This window comes from Astatotilapia calliptera, chromosome 3, assembly GCF_964374335.1.
Source record: "Astatotilapia calliptera chromosome 3, fAstCal68.1, whole genome shotgun sequence".
In the NCBI taxonomy this organism is placed as follows: Eukaryota; Metazoa; Chordata; class Actinopteri; order Cichliformes; family Cichlidae; genus Astatotilapia; species Astatotilapia calliptera.
In genome coordinates this window covers 80,082,641-80,099,133 of record NC_137424.1, presented here as the reverse complement: position 1 = coordinate 80,099,133, position 16,493 = coordinate 80,082,641, and the positions used below count along the sequence as shown (strand labels likewise).

At 43.8% G+C, this 16,493-nt stretch overlaps 1 protein-coding gene across 1 annotated transcript in view; it reads left to right on the top strand.

Moving 5' to 3' along the window:
- The first annotated feature begins 2,026 nt into the window (after window positions 1–2,026).
- The window catches only part of LOC113009816 (cytidine monophosphate-N-acetylneuraminic acid hydroxylase-like), a 51,137-nt gene continuing 36,670 nt past the window's right edge, over window positions 2,027–16,493 (top strand). The window contains exon 1 of the mRNA XM_026148393.2: window positions 2,027–2,170. The gene's annotated coding sequence lies outside the window, so the exon portion shown is untranslated. The remainder of the gene's footprint in view (window positions 2,171–16,493) is intronic.

The following is a 16,493-nucleotide window of genomic DNA, read 5'->3' as shown; positions in this document are numbered from 1 at the left end:
GGTCGCTAGCACCAGAGCACGATCCGCAATGAATCCTGGCATATGGTAGGCCACGAAGCATACACCCGACCCATCCTTCAAATCTAGGGAAAAGGAGGACGCATTTGTTGCCGCATTTGGAGGACTCTTCGATTATCTCAGGACAAATTTTGGATCACTCGTGTTTGAAGACAAATCCACATCATTATAGATTATTGATTGGCTGGAATCAAACAGACTGATGAACATTAATTTATGTGGCAGTTCCAACTGCTGCTCACAAATTTGATAACAAGGAGAAGTCAGTTCCACACTGACAGGCGAAGACGAGGAAGACACTCATCTTTGCACGTTGGCCTCGTCAGTTATGTGACCACATTTCTGTTTGGACTCAAACTGATACGAGCAGGGCAGGTGTCACACAGCATTATTGTTCAGGTGTGAGTCAGACTCTTTGTACTTGTGCAGTCCTATTTAATAATATGTTATTAGTGTTGATGATTCACAAAGAATAGGAACTCTGCTGCATGCAGTAACTGGTTTTTCTAGTTTGGTGGTTCCATGGATGATCATTAAAACCTCATTAAAAACACCTCTGATTTGCATGAACATTATGTGAAACAGAGCAGAGAGCTGATGCTGACTCTCTGCATAAAAGCACAAATATTCCTTCATGTCTGTGGGATTCATTTTATTCTGTAGTGTGAGAAACTTTGTGATGTCTGAATTATGCTCTGTCATTAAAGTCTAGACTATTCATTTTTAGAGGTAGGACTCACAAGACACCTCATAATACAGTAGCATCACTATTCCTCATTTATGATTTCATATTATTGGATTTTTTTAACATTTCGCAGTTGAGTATTACAGTAATATGTTTTCATGTTTTTACAGTGCCATGATCTCTTCAATAAAATTGAAGTGAATTGATTTGAATTGGTAGTCTTTATGCAGCTCTGTTAAATAACATGTCGTTACTATTGATGCTTCACAAAGAAGGAATGCTGCAAACTGAAACTGTGCTGCATGCAGTTACTAGTTCTTCGAGTTTGGTGATTGAAACGTCCATGGAAGAATGTTTAACTGGCTGAAAACACCCAACATAATTAAAAACAGCTCTGATTCTCACACAGTAAACCAGAATATGTTGGCAAACCATAAAAAGAATTAAGGCTACCGATTGCTTCAAGTTTTTTTTAAACTGATGAACTTAAAAGTTGGAGCTCTTTAAAGGTCAGACACTTTGATTGCATTTGACATGTGGCTGAAATAAAAGTTAAAGGTTTAATAAATAAATTAAAAATGTTTAGCAACTAGCACATAGCCTCTGGGATCGCTGCGACACACAAACCCTTCCACCATGATATGGTAAGGATTTGCGCAGGAGACAAAACTTGACTTTTATTATTATTATTAATAATAATAATAATAATAATAATAATAACAATAAACAAATACAGTCAGTAAAGTGACAAGGATCAGGATCCATTAAAAATGTCATACTGATGTGATTTTGCTTCATGAATAATTTTTCTTTTTTATCTTTGATAAAATTGCTGTCATTGCATAGTCTGATTATGAAGTAATAAATATATTAATTAGATGATATTTTTAAGCAGCAGGTTGTAAATAAGTTAAAATGACAGCTGTTTGTCCATTCATTATGTGTGCATGACAAACTGTGGTCTGTAGTGAACATGGAAGTGTCAAGTCTGTAGTCATGAGGCAGAATGCAGTCGCATCTGAAAACAGAGGCACACATGGAGACATTAAATGCAAATTTAAAGCAATGAACCACGAAGAAAGGAGACAAATGTTCTAGTGTTCATTCAAATCACAGGTGCCGAACTCCAGGCCTTGAGGCCCGGTGTCCTGCAGGTGTCCTTAATCGAACACAGCTCATTTAAATGGCTAAATTACCTCCTTGACGTGTCTTTAAGTTCTCCAGAAGCCTGGTAATGAACTAATCATTTGATTCAGGTGTGTTGACCCAGGGTGATATTTAAAACCTGCAGGACACCGGGCCTCGAGCCTCTAGTTTGACACCCCTGAGTTAAATGAACTCGATTGTTCATGTCAAGCCCCTCCCACCTGTCCCGCCTCGTTCCAGGAAGCAGCTCACCTGTGCATCTATGTTTAGTATCCAGATGTAGAGTGTAGCTTGTTGTTCGTGTCTGTGGTTGAAGAAAATGTAAGTTTGTTTTGTTTCATCCTTTAACAGTTTCTCTTTAGGAACTTTACTGTTTGTTCAGCTCATGTTTGATTTCTTCACATAACAAACTGTGTGTTATTATTTCCGGTCTCTCCATTAAAGTCATTCTGTAATGTTTTCCTGGCTAACATCAGCTTTGTGCAGCTTAGTTCAGCATTAGTTCTTCACCTGTGATGCAGAAGTAGAGTAAGTTGATGGTCAGCAGCTGAACTCAGAGTCGTTGTTACTGTGGATCCACTTATTGATGACTGAAGGCAGCTTTTCCTGCCTCCATCAGTCTGTGGAGGAGGCAGAGAGGAGAGACTCAGAGCTCCGGGTCTTTATATTCATTTTTGTAGATTATACTTTGTCACAAACTGTTGGCTCTCCTCCAAGGATGTCATGATGTGACAGTGGAGAATCCTGTTACTCAGACTGTGCTGTTGCACAGCAGATCCAGTTTGACCAGTTTCAAAAGCTGAGAGTCTCACTTCATGTCTCTGTGTATAAAACAAATATAACTTGAATTTTTTTGGTGTTCAACTAAAATTACAAAACCTGCTTCTGGGTCTGATCAGAAATCAATAGCCTTTGCTGTAATAAAATCCTATAAAAGTTGATTTCAAATTTTTTCATGTAAGACTAATTAACAGGCACTTGATAGATTTTAAAAGAAAGAATCTGAAAACAAAACGTTTTAAAAGAGTATTGTGGGGTGTAGGTGGTCATTAAAATAGAAAAAACAACTGAACTATTTTCAATAACAAACCCTAGCATGCACTAATTTTACACATCTCACAACAACAATACATATTTCAAAGATTTGATCAGTGTTTTGGTTGTTGTTGAGAATTTACATGTTGCTTTTAAAACCACATGAAGTGTGATTGGCTACTGTCCACTGAGACCAAGCATTCAAAGGAGCTTGCAAAGAAGAGCGTCTGGACTTCTTTAAGTTACTTGAAGACGTTTCACCTCTCATCCGAGAAGCTTCTTCAGTTCTAAGGTCAAATGGTGGAGAGTCCCAGATATAAACCTAGTGGGAGTGACCCCCCACAGAGGGACAAAAGGACCCCCTGATGATCCTCTAATCGCCTGAGCCAAGGTGTGAAACTGGGTGTGGATCCCAATCAGCCAGAGTTTCGGGTGTGTTCATTGTGAAACCTGGCCCCACCTTATCATGCGAATTCCTGAGATCAGATGGCCCAGGATGTGAGTGGGCGTTAAGGCGTCTGGGAAGGGATCTCAAAACTGGATTATAGATGGCAGAGAGTTGGTGTCGTAAACCCCCGCCTCTGTTCAAAGATGGTCGCTCACAGTGGACATAGATGCTTCTTTCACTCCTCTTTCAAACCATCTGTCCTCTCTGTCCAAAATGTGAACATTGGCATCCTCAAAGAGTGTCCTTTATCCTTAAGATGCAGATGGACTGCTGAGTCTTGTCCTGTGGAGGTGGCTCTTCTGTGTTGTGCCATGCGCTTGTGAAGTGGCTGTTTGGTCTCTCCAATGTAGAGGTCTGGGCATTCCTCGCTGCACTGTACAGCATACACCACATTGTTAAGTCTGTATTTTGGCGTTTTGTCTTTCGGGTGAACCAGTTTTTGTCTGAGCATGTTGCTGGGTCTGAAATGCACCGGGATGTCATGCTTGGAGAAAACTCTCCTGAGTTTTTCTGATACACCGGCTACATAGGGGATGACAATGTTGTTGCGTCTGTCCTTCTTATCCTCCCTCGCTGGTGTCTGGTCTTCTTTTCTGTGCCTCTTTGCTGACTTTAAGAACGCCCATTTAGGATAGCTGCACGTTTTGAGTGCTTCCTTTACATGTGTGTGTTCCTTCTTTTTTCTTTCAGGCTTAGAGGGAACATGTTCTGCCCGGTGGTGTAGGGTCCTAATTACTCCAAGTTTGTGTTCCAGAGGGTGATGGGAGTCAAAGAGGAGGTACTGGTCCGTGTGTGTGGGCTTCCGGTAAACTTCGATGTTGAGGTTGCCGTTCTCTTCAATGTGCACAGCGCAGTCCAGGAAAGGCAAACAGTTGTCCTTTGTGTCTTCCCTGGTGAACTTGATGTTTTTATCCACAGCGTTAATGTGCGCAGTGAAGGATTCCACTTCTCGTGTCTTGATTTTGACCCAGGTGTCGTCCACATATCTGTACCAGTGGCTGGGTACTCTTCCTTTGAAAGAGCCAAGAGCCTTCCTTTCAACTTCCTCCATGTCCATTTTATCCCACAACTTAGACATTCACATTATTCACACTCTCATTACACATACATATAGGATCTTGGGGGTGGGCACAATCACGGAGTCCAAATCACCATCAGGGTGTATACCTCACCCCTGACGTCGTTGCCCACCTCTCAATTTTAAATACACTTAGTCATTGAGGGTTAGCAGGAGGGACTATGCGCTTACCTGCTGCTCCTTGGCAGGTAGCTCCATGCCCTCCTGGGTTTTAATTGCACCTTAGAACACATATGCATCAACACTACAATGAGCGGGTGGAGGGAGGTTTGGAGTCTTCTCCCACCCCCATTCTCTGCGGCCTGCTGGAGCGGGAGGGCTAGTAGGAGGAGTTGGCCGTCCGACTGCGGTCTGGGGTGTGGGGCCTCCCTGCTGCTGCGGAGTCGGGGTGGTCTGCCTCTCCCCACCGCAGGGAAAAGGGTAACACCACCTGGGTCTGGGTGCAATTCCCCCCTCCAGGGGCAAGGGTACCTAGACCCGGTTTGTAGAGTACGCTTGGGGAGTGTGATTGTGTGTACAGCGTCTCTTTATGTCTGTCTCCACGTTGGTTGAGTGTGGAGTGAGTGCATATGAGAGCATGAGGGTGGGAATAGATGTTTGTGTCTGTGTGTGCCTGTATGTCTGTGTCTATATGTCAGGTTGGGTATCAGACGCCACCTCTCTGGGGACACCTCAGGCCCTCCAAGGTTTGGAGGCCTATCTCCACCCACCACCACTTCCCCTGCCGGTGGCGGACTCCCTCAGGTGTCGGTGTGTTGGTGGTTCTTTGTGTCTGGGGGTGGGCGTCCGGGTACACACCGGCTCACTCCTTGGCGGCCGCTTGTCGGGGCCTGGGGCCTGGGGCTCGCTCGGGCCCCTTTGGAGGTGGGGTGCCCCCGGCCTCTCGGCCTAGGGCTCGGTCACTCAGGCGCAGCTGGGGGCCGGCGGAGCTCACGGGCGCGTGACTTCTGCTCCGCGGCTGCTGGGCGAGCCCTCATCTGGGACTCTCCTCAGCTCTTACTGGGACAGTGGCGCGGCTGCCCCTCTGTTGGTCTTCCATGGTCTCTTGTGTTCTGGGGGTCTCTGGATGTCTGGAGTTTTGATCTCCTCCATACCCGCTTCACACCCTGGAGGACGGGGCTGTGGCCCCCCCACACTCCCTAGCAGATCATTACATGGAGAAACCTTTGGAATGCAAGCATGCTGATCCACACAGGTATGCACACATGGGTATTCACAGACGCGGACTAAAGCTTTCTTGGCTGCTGCCTCAAAGCACACTGTGCGCTGTCTATCTTGCGTGCTGCACAATATCGTTTATTACTTAGTAAATACTGATATCTATGACTAGCTAGTTTATTGTGATGGTGCTTTGTTTTCTCTATTATTATGTTGCTCTTTGTTGTTTGCTGTCTCCTCTGTTTGTTTGTTTGTTTGTTTGTTTTTTCTCCATACAGGTGACCCAGGAGTTTTTTTTTTTTCTTTTTTTTTTGTCTCTCTTCCCCCCCCTTCTCACCGTCTCTTCTCCCCTTTGGTTTTCTTTCTTTCTCTCACCCTCTCTCTCTCATTCATTCCCCCTGTCCTATTTATTAAAAAAAAAAAAAAAAAGAAAAAAAAAAATGACAAAGGATGAACTGAAGCTCTGCCATCACGTAATGTCGCATACTGCTGTTTCTGATGTCATTTAGAAAAAAAAAAAAAAAAAAAAACTTCCTCCATGTAAAGGTTGGCTACAATAGGTGACACGGGGGAGCCCATGGCACAGCCATGTTTTTGTCTGTAAAAGCCTTCGTTGTATGTGAAATATGTAGTGGTGAGGCAGAGGTCTAACAGGGTGCAGATCTGATCGGGTGTGAAGTTGGTCCTGTCCTCCAAGGAGCTGTCTTCTTGTAGTCGTTTTACACAGACGAGACCAAGCATTCTTCTTCTTGCCATCAAAATGGAAACAGCAGGAAGAGCACAAGTTACTTTGATCTTGTCACGATCTGGCTGGCAGACCGTGGGGATGTGGGGAAAGGAGGACCCAAAACGCAGACTCTGCGATGCAAACAGTGCTCTTTATTTACAGTGAAAAGCTGTAAAGACAATAACTCCCCGTTGCTCCTCTGAACCCCGTGTGCATGCTTCCCTCCGACGTCTGTGCTCGTGCTCCCCGCTGTTGTGTTTCCGCACACCCCATGCGTGCTGCCTTTCTGGACCACTCTTCCTCCTGCAGGGAAACCATAGAAGTAGCCGTCAACACTAACCCTCGGCGGGCATATACAAACAGCACTGACATATACTGACACACACTAACTTGGTACGATAACTCAATGATCCCGTGCCGGTGGGAGCTCCAACACTCTCCTAAGTAGCTCCCCCGACGAGCCCTGATCACCAACAGGTGTGGCAGGAACTTCACGTGTGGCCAGTCCTCCCACAGGGCCACACCCATCAGGCCTGCAGCTGGCTGTGCTCAATCCTCCAGCCACACCCGCAGACATACACGAACACACCCACACCCTGCCTATACATACGAGTGGGACACAGACTAACACAGCATTGTGCAGAAAAATATAAATAGAATATGCATAGGTTCATTAACATATGATATCTTACCTAGGCGTTATTAAAACCTCAACTTTATTATTATTCCTCAACTTCAGGGTTTAAGTGTGTTAAATTCACGCTTTTTTTTTTTTTTTTTTTTTGTGTCCCGTTTGGATCTATAGCCATCAGAATTGTTGTCTTGAGGCCAAGAAAGATGCCAAGCGGATTTATTTTACCAAGTGGATCATCATGGCCTTGCCATATTGGTCCATTTGGTTGACCTTTATTATAATTATGAATTTATTTTATTTTCAGTTGCAAACGGGACAGACATAACTGTGGGATAGGACAGGGGGAAAGAATGAAAGAAAGAGGGGGAGAGAAAGAAAGAAAACCAAAGGGGAGAAGAGATGGTGAGAAGGGGGGAAGAGAGAGAAAAAAAAAATTCACGCTATTTTAACACTGATGAAAAATAGCAAGCTGATTTTCATTGCGTGTGTGTGTGTTATTAGTAGGGATGGGTATCGTTTAGGTTTTATCCGATACCGGTGCCAAACCGGTACTTTTGAAACGGTGCCGGTGCTCAAACCGGTGCTTAAAGAATGGACAACACAAAATTGGTCCAAAAACCTCCCATGTTCAGCTGTTTTTTTGTAAAAAGATAACAGTGTTAGCCTTTTCTGCAGCTATGGGGCATATATGGTATCACTCTTGGCTGGAAGCAGTGCTTAAACAATGGAAAAAACACAAACTTTGTCCAAAAACCTCTCATGTTCAGCTGTTTTCCACTTTTTTTCTTTGGTCATTTTAGCCTTTTTGGCCAGGGTGAAGGGAGCATCTGCCATCAAACAAGAAGACAGCTGCATGTAGCTATGATGATGTTTGCTAGTTCACCTTACATGCATTAATGTAATAACGTGGTGAGCCTACTCAACGAAAATTACACACAGACAACATTAAGCTACTCACGCAGAGAAGAACGGCTGCTGCTGCCGTCATCATCCGTCATCATTTCTGCTACACTGGCAGGGCTATGGGCCAGGACTCCATTCTTCGGGTTTTGGGGGGATATTGCTCCGGGTCCGATAACGGGCAACCCACCCGCAGTAGATGTGCACGGTGTGAGGTCTCGCAGCAAGCTATCAAATACGGCGCATTTCTCGGCTTTAAAAAAAAAACAAAAAAGAAACCCCGCTATGCGTCGCCAGGTGTTTCATCGGATTTGAGATGTTACCTCCTTTGACAGTATCACAGTATCAGCTTAAAGCACTTGTTGCAGGCTGCTGAGTTTGCATCTTTTGGACCTGGACCTGCCTACTATCCTCGGAAACGTAAAATGATTGGCTAGAATCTAAAGTGTATCACAGCTCAGTGAAAAAAAAGCACCGAAATAAAGCACCGAAATGTGCACTGCTTTTCGGTCTGCTTACTACCGTTTATGTCAGAACCGGTACCATCATGGCACCGGACACCGGTACCCATCCCTAGTTATTAGTCAGGTTTAATCGATGTCTGTGCAGTGGAGCTGCAGATCCACCACGGCATGTTCTCAAAGCTGCCTTTCATGCACATTTCTCTGCTATAATTGGATCCTTTTTTTAACTACTTTGCTATGAGTCCACTGGTCTTTGTATCACTTTTCATCACAATAAGCAACTTGGACAAGATGATAAACAGACTCACATGCTCAAGATGTTGTCTAATCTTCATGAGCTCCCTTGTATTTATAAGTGTTAGTAAGGTTAATATAGTTTCTGTTTGTGTGTGTGGTTTTGCATATGTTTCTTTATTCAGTGTTTCAGACTCTTTCACAATTTTCACCCTTAAGCAGTCAGTTTTCTTTTTCCCAGGTTTGCTAACCCAAATTTAGATTTCCCACATTAAACAACAGCATTCCTCTGTGTTCTCACCTGCTCCTCTCACTCTGTTGACCTCTCCCACTTCAACAGTCCAATACCAGGCAGTTCTCTTTCCGCTTTGTCCTGCATTCTCCTCTGTCTCTCTTTAACTGCCATGTTATTGCTTTTTGGAACTGCACTCTCTGTCTTCAGCCAGGAGTGAGAGCTCGTTTGTCAGGTTTAGTGACACATGGCGCTGTAAACAATTCAACCAGAAACTTGGCCTGAACGTTTCCAGTGATGTTAACCTATAACTTTCTTCCGACTGCTGCATGTGGAAAATTGATCCAGGTCTGCTTTGCGCCTAAAAATAACAAAACTAAGACATTTTCATTATTATCATCACTGCTTAAAACACACTTATCTCTCTCTGGCCAGAAGCACCAATTTATGTCATATATTCACATTCATAAGTGTAAGTGTTATGTCCCCTGGCTAGTCTAGGGGGTTGAAGGGACGAACATAAATGTGGATAGAGAAGGAGGAGCCAAGATGGTAATTTTAAAAGGTTTATTTAATACTGGTGATGGGATGTGGGTTCAGACCGAGGTGTAACGTCAGGGAGAGCCAAGGCCAACATAACAAACAAAACATCCCTGACGTAGAAATAAAAGAAACTTACCTAATTCCAAAGAAACAAAATATACAACCTATAACCATAACCTACCTAACAACACGTCTGTGAAGGTTCTCAGTCATCCAGGTCATCGTAGTCAAAGGAGCTTGCAAAGAAAAGCGTCTGGACTTCTTTAAGTTGCTTGAAAAGCAACTTAAAGAAGTCCAGACGCTTTTCAGACGGTTTAGAAAAGTCTGGAGCAACAAGAACAGGTGAACTCGACAGAAGACCTTTTGCACATTCAAAACCATATTGACACTCGGGACTCCAAATGAATGGTACCTTCGGGCTGCACAGGTTGGTCAGTGGTGTTACGACTTCAGAAAAATTCCTACAGAAACAGCTGTAGTAACCAACCATCCCCAGAAATCTGCACAGCTCACGGCGTGTTGTTGGCACAGGAAAGTTAAGAATGGCATTAACCTTTGCACTGATAGGGCGAACCTTGCCCTGCCCAACTTCCTTTCCAAGGTAGGTCACTGTAGCCTTACAAAACTCGCATTTAGCCAAGTTGAGGGTCAAGGAAGCATCAGCTAAATGCTTGAACACAGTGGTTAAGGTGTCAACATGCTCTGACCAGCTGGAAGAATAGATGACCACATCATCAAGGTAAACATTACAGTTTGCCACACCAGATAATACAGTTGACATTAACCTCTGAAAGGTAGCAGGAGCATTTCTCATTCCAAATGCCATGACTGTATATTGTAAAAAGTGATCAGGTGTTACGAAAGCTGAGATTTCTGATGCTGTTTCTGTCAGAGGTACTTGCCAATAACCTTTAAGAAGGTCCAGCTTACTCACATAAGCAGCAGATCCGACGCTGTCAATACAGTCCTCAATACGGGGCAGTGGGAAGGAATCAGGTACTGTTACTGCATTTACCTTGCGGAAATCTGTGCAAAAGCGAGGTGTTCCATCTGATTTTGGCGTAACCAGGCACGGAGAACTCCATGGACTATAGCTTGGGATAGCCAATCCATGCTATAGAAGGTAGTCTACTTCTGTGTTCATCATTTCCCTTTTTGCCATATTCACACGGTAAGCATGCTGCTTAATAGGCACGGCATTCCCAACATCAATGTCGTGCTCTATTACAGTAGTACGGGAAAGCATGTCCCCAAAGAGTGTTAAATGAATGGTGACGAGCCTTTCAATGTCCAACTGTTGCTCACGGGTCAAGTGAGACAGATATATAGACAACTGGGACAGTACCTCAGAATTAAGCATTCTGGCATTCTGGTAGCTGGCATCACAAAGTTTGAGTCTGTCTTCATCTAAGCTCGACCTCAATCCTGAGGGAGAGTTCAACAAGAGAGTTTCTGGAGATGAGATTGGCTCTGACGGAGATGCCACAGGCTTATCTGCGGTGCCACAGAAAGAGGCAGCTCTAGAATGAAAAGATTTGAGCATATTGAGATGGCACAAGCGTGTTTTACGCTTCCTATCTGGTGTTTTAATCACATAGTCAGTGTCATTTACTTTCTTATCCACCTGGTATGGTCCACAGAAGCAGGCAGACAATGCAGAGCTAGCAGTTGGTAGAAGAACCAAAACCTTGTCACCTGGATTGAAAGATCGAGGAACGGCTTTTTTATCATACCAACTCTTCATCTTCACCTGAGCAGAGGAGAGGGCTTCTGCAGCTGGCAACCTGGCCTTATGGAGGCACTCTCTGAACTGTGAAACATAATCCAGAACATTAGTTTTCACAACATGGTCTGTTGACAAGAACTGTTCTTGCAACAACTTCAAAGGTCCCCGAACAGAATGACCAAACACTAGTTCATTTGGGCTAAACCCAAGGGACTCTGCATGACCTGCTTGAAAAGTTTAGACAGAAAGTTAGTTCCTTGGTCTGTCTGTGAAGAACTTTGTCAAAACTTTAATCACCAAAGGTGCAGTTATTCTTCTGAGTGGGACAGGTTCTGGAAAACGAGTCGAAGTACACATTGCAGTCAGTAAAAACTGATTACCATTCTTTGTCTTGGGCAATGGACCAACACAGTCCACAATGACACATTCAAAAGGTTCACCAAGTACTGGTATAGGATGAAGAGGAGCTATAGGAACTGTCTGGTTTGGCTTTCCTGCAATCTGACATGTTTTACAAGTGCGGCAAAACTCAACTACATCAGCCTTCAATCCTGGCCAAAAGAAATGGTTGAGTATCTTGTTGTACGTTTTTGTAACTCCCAAATGACCAGACAGAGGGTGCTCATGTGCATGGGAGACTACGTAGTGACGATACTCAAGAGGCACAACAATCTGATAAGTAGTGCTCCAGTCACAGTCATCAGAACAGGTTCCCTTTACGTCCGCTGTTAGACTTGGGTGGGCAGTCTACTTGCGCATCAAGACCCCATCTTCCAAGAAATAAGAAGCCTTTTTATTTCCTGTTTCAGAAAGAGAAGTAAAGCATTTAGTCAATGAGGGATCAGACTTCTGAGCAGCAACAAGGCTTTCATGTGTGACTGGCAAGTCTAACTGTGGGAGATGTAGATCCTTCCACTTCTCAGCAGTATCCTTTGAGCCACTTTTAAGATCAACCAGGGTTTGCAAATCATCTGTAGCCAGAGCCTGAGCCAACGAAGAGTCTGACAAATCAATTTCTGCTTTAAGTCTTGCTTGAGCCCTGGTGAGAACACAAGCAGGAAAAACAGATGGGGAAACATGTTGCTAGGTCGTTGCTCTTCAAGTTTGATTCTGGATCATTTGTTACTTCGGGAACAGGTTGCACTTTTCCACCAGCAATATCATTTCCCAAAATGAACTGCACCCCTTTTATGGGAAGTGAGGGGCGTACTGCCACAGAGAAGATGCCATTAACCAACTTTGACTTGATGTGTACATAATGCAAAAGAGCTTCGACATAGCCCATTTCAACTCCTTGAATCAGAATACTACCATGACAAGAGGAATGGTCACTCAGGGGTAATAAATCAGATAAAATCACAGATCGTGACCCTCCCGTATCTCTGAGTATTCAAATGGGTTTTTCATCCTCAGGCTTCCCAGTCAATGACACAATGCCATCTAAGAGGAAGGGTTAAAAGCAGGGATCAACTCCTTCACTTTGGTCCCTTCTCTCAGCATGGATGGTTTTAATTAAACCTACTCCTTTTGGTGACTGGTTCTTGCGCTTCAAAGCGGGACATTCAACAACAACATGACCAAGTTTATGACAATAGAAACATTCCCTTTCAGTCCTTGGAGCAAAAGTCTGTCGTGGGCTTCAAGGATCCTTTTGTGGGGGAGGTTCTCTGGTGGTAACTTCACGTTTCTGCACAAAAACAGTTTTATGAGTCAGCACAAATTCATCAGCTATCACAGCTGCTTCTTTCAAAGTGGAAACCTTCTGTTCATTAAGGTGTACAACAATGCGTTCTGGCAGGCCATTTTTGAACTCTTCCAGCAGTATCAGTTCACGTAAGGAGTTGTAGTCAAGAACTTTACTTGCTGTTATCCATTTATTAAAAAGAGTAGCTTTTTCACGAGCAAACTCTACAAAAGTCTGAATTGCTGTTCTTTTGTGATTGCGAAAGCGTTGCCTATACGCTTCGGGAACAAGTTCATAATCAGCAAGGATAGCAGACTTCACTACATCATATTTCAAACTTTCTTCCAAAGACAAAGCAGAACAGACTTCTTGTGCTTTGCCTACCAATTTGCACTGAAGAAGCAATGGCCAAACTTCTCTCGGCCAGTGCAATGAGGCAGCAACACGTTCAAACACATTGAAATATGTATCAACTTCTGATTCACGAAATGGAGGTACCAACACAATGTTTTTACTCACATTGAAACCACATGGGTTTACATGGGAGGAGGTTGTTTCACCAACAGATGAATTTGCAGAACTAGGTTGAGTAGTAGTACTTCTTGAAGTCTGTGCCTGTAACTCCAACTGACGCAGTCTGACCTCCCTTTCAATCTGCAACTCCAGCTCCAACTTTTTCAGCTTTAACACCTTTTCTGTCTGCTTCCAACTCCAACCTGCGAAGTTCCAACTCTGCCTGACGAGCTTGGGCTTTATCCTGAGCCTCAAATTGTAATTTAGCCAAACGTACCTTGAGTAATACTTCTTGTCTTGAACGAGGAGAAGATGGAGCAGCAAAAGAAGGTGAGCCATTAGTGCTTAAATTTTCCACCGTTTGTTGCTCCACAGCAGCAGGGTTTTGCCCTTCTTCCTTTAACACAGCAGGCTTCACTCCTTCATTAGGGGTCCTGTCAAGAGGAACTGGCAAACGAGGTGATTTAGAAACAGGAAGCAGGCCTTCTTCCACAAGTTTGTTTGAAACAGCAGTTTTCAAGTCCTCTTTCACCATTTGCCTTGATACATTTAACTCAAAGTGGGTAAAGGCAGCCGGTGTGGTGTTAGCTTTAGCTTAGCCCGTAGCCCTCCGCGCCTACCTCACCTTTGTTTACGATCTCGGCGCCGTCTGCGTGCACTTCCGCCCGGCCGGGGAGAGTGGGCAGCCTCCGGTGTTCTGGAGATCTCTGGGATGAGTCAGAGATCGGCGATAGAACTGTTGGAGTTATGAGTCCAGATGTCCAGAAGCTCTTGTCTGCTGTAGGTCAGCAACGCACAGCAATTCTGGATGAATAATCCAGTTAAAAGTAGATAAAAAACCGCTAAATAGCAGATTCTGGAGAGACACTGAGCCTCGCGTTGTTCATGCGCCACCATCTTGGAATTACATAGATGTTCACTCCCGGCCATTTAGAGCCTCGCCTGTACTTGTATATGGTGAACCATTAAAGTTGAGCCATATACAGGGTGAGGGGAGATGACCCTTTGTGATCAGCAGGAAGCCACACACACACACACAGTTCCTTAGCTTTTTTGTCACACTATATGGGTTTTACATTATGTAACCAGTTTAAACCAGTTCGACTGTGTTTGTGTAAACCACGGTGGTCAATAAAAGAGCCTGCAATCAGAGTCAGTTTGAAGTTGGCTGGAAACAGGTGAATATGCTTTCAGCTCCAAGAGCCTGGTTCCAACCAGGCTTCCCTTGCGCTGCAAGTTAAAACCGGTTGTGTCAGGGCTCTGTGTGCGGGCAGGTGGAGATGTGGATCCAAGTGCAGGACTCTGAGACGGAAATATAACTGAAAACCACAGCTTTATTGCTGGCACCAACAAAACAGAAACCAAACATGAAAATACTAACTGGACCACACAGGCAGGATCTGAGGGTACGACGCAACACCGAGCACGGGCAAACACAGGGCTTATATACAAAGGGTAATAATGAGGGAATGGACAACAGGAGGGAGACACAGCTGGGAGAGATCAGGGCTGACGAGACAGGGGGAACAAAGCTGCACACACTAACATAAGACAAAGACTTTCACAATAAAACAGGAAACATGAATCACTACTCAAAACCCAAGCAAATCATAATTCAGAGAAAAACCAAACATAAGAACTAATCTCTTAACAAGAATAACTGAAACATAGATTATAATAAGAATCAACAAAGCACCAGAGAAACATAAAGAACATCATTCATCAACAACATCCATCATTCAAAAAATAAACCAAAACATAATAAACTCAAAATGCTGGGTCGAATCGCCCCAGAACTGTGACAGGTTGAGCTGTTTGTTTTGCTTTCTTCATGGGAATAAGTCTTTGATCCAGCTGGGCCTGCAAGCGCAGACCCAACAGCTGCCTTTGCTGAATTGTAAAGAGTTTTAACCTATGATATGAATCGGGGCCAAAGCCAAATTTGCTCGAAGTATAGAAGAGGTAGTCCCACTCCATCTGGTCAAAGGCCTTCTCAGCATCAAGTGACAGTAGGGCTTCATGTGTATCGGTTGAGGGAGAGTCATGAATTATACTCAAGACATGTCTAACATTAAAGAAAGAGTATCTGCCTTTGATAAAGCCAGTTTGGCCCGTGGAAATGATTGTTGGTAACACAACCTCTAAGCACTGTGATGAAATTTTTGCAAGAATCTTCGCCTCATTGTTTAGCAGTGAAATCGGCTGGTGTGAGCTACATTGGGGAGGGTCTTTATTCTTTTTCAGAATGAGTGAAATAACCTCTTCAAAAGAGGAAACCATGTAGTCCAGGGGACTTGCTGCTTTGCATTCCACCAATCGTCATCAAGACCTCCTGGATGGAGAGGTCACTTTCGAGTTCAGTGACCAGTTTAGGGTCAACTGTGGTTATATTGAGGTGACTAAAGAAGGTGTCCATAGCAGACTCATCTTGGCTTGACTCTGGGGTGTATAAAATCAAAGTAAAATTGTTGGAAACAGGAATTGATTTCTGCGTGGTCGGTAGGCCCTGTTCATCAGCTATTTCAGAGATGAACTGTTTGGATGACTTTTGATGTATTTGATTTGCTAAGACTGTGCCAATGTTTCTCCCTCCTCATTGAAAGTACATCTAGACTCTAGGATGAGTCACTCCACTTTCTGTGTAGAAATAAGATCAAATTGCCTTTTGAGGGCCTGACGTTCCTTAAGGATGCTTTCCTATGGTGGGTGATTGTAGTTCATATCTAGCTGCAAAATATCATCTAATACCTGTTTCCAGTGCTCAGTATCAGCTTTTTTTCTTGCTGCTGAGAAAAAGATCATTTGGCCCCGAGGACAGGCTTTCAGTGGCTCCCATATGACTGAAAAAGACATCCCAGGGGTTTGGTTTTGTTCAAGAAAGTCTCTAATCTCAGATTTAGTCAAATTCATTAATGTTTCATGCGAGAGAGTAAAAGAGGATTAATCCTCCTTTGGCCATATATGCGACTGGCACCAAAGATGCGCATTCTCATCACTAGGGTAGCGTGGTCCAAAATAACAATAGATTGATGATTGCAAGTTTAGTTTCTATCCAAGAGAACCTTTTGCGGACAGGAGATTAGTAGGCATGTGCCCTTGAAGAAGGATTATGAAAATGCAAAATGTCAACAACGGCGTAGGATTGGAGAAAGCATTCAACATTTTTTTTTGCTGAGTTTGATATACAGGGAGTGCAGAATTATTAGGCAAGTTGTATTTTTGAGGAATAATTTTATTATTGAACAACAACCATGTTCTCAATGAACCC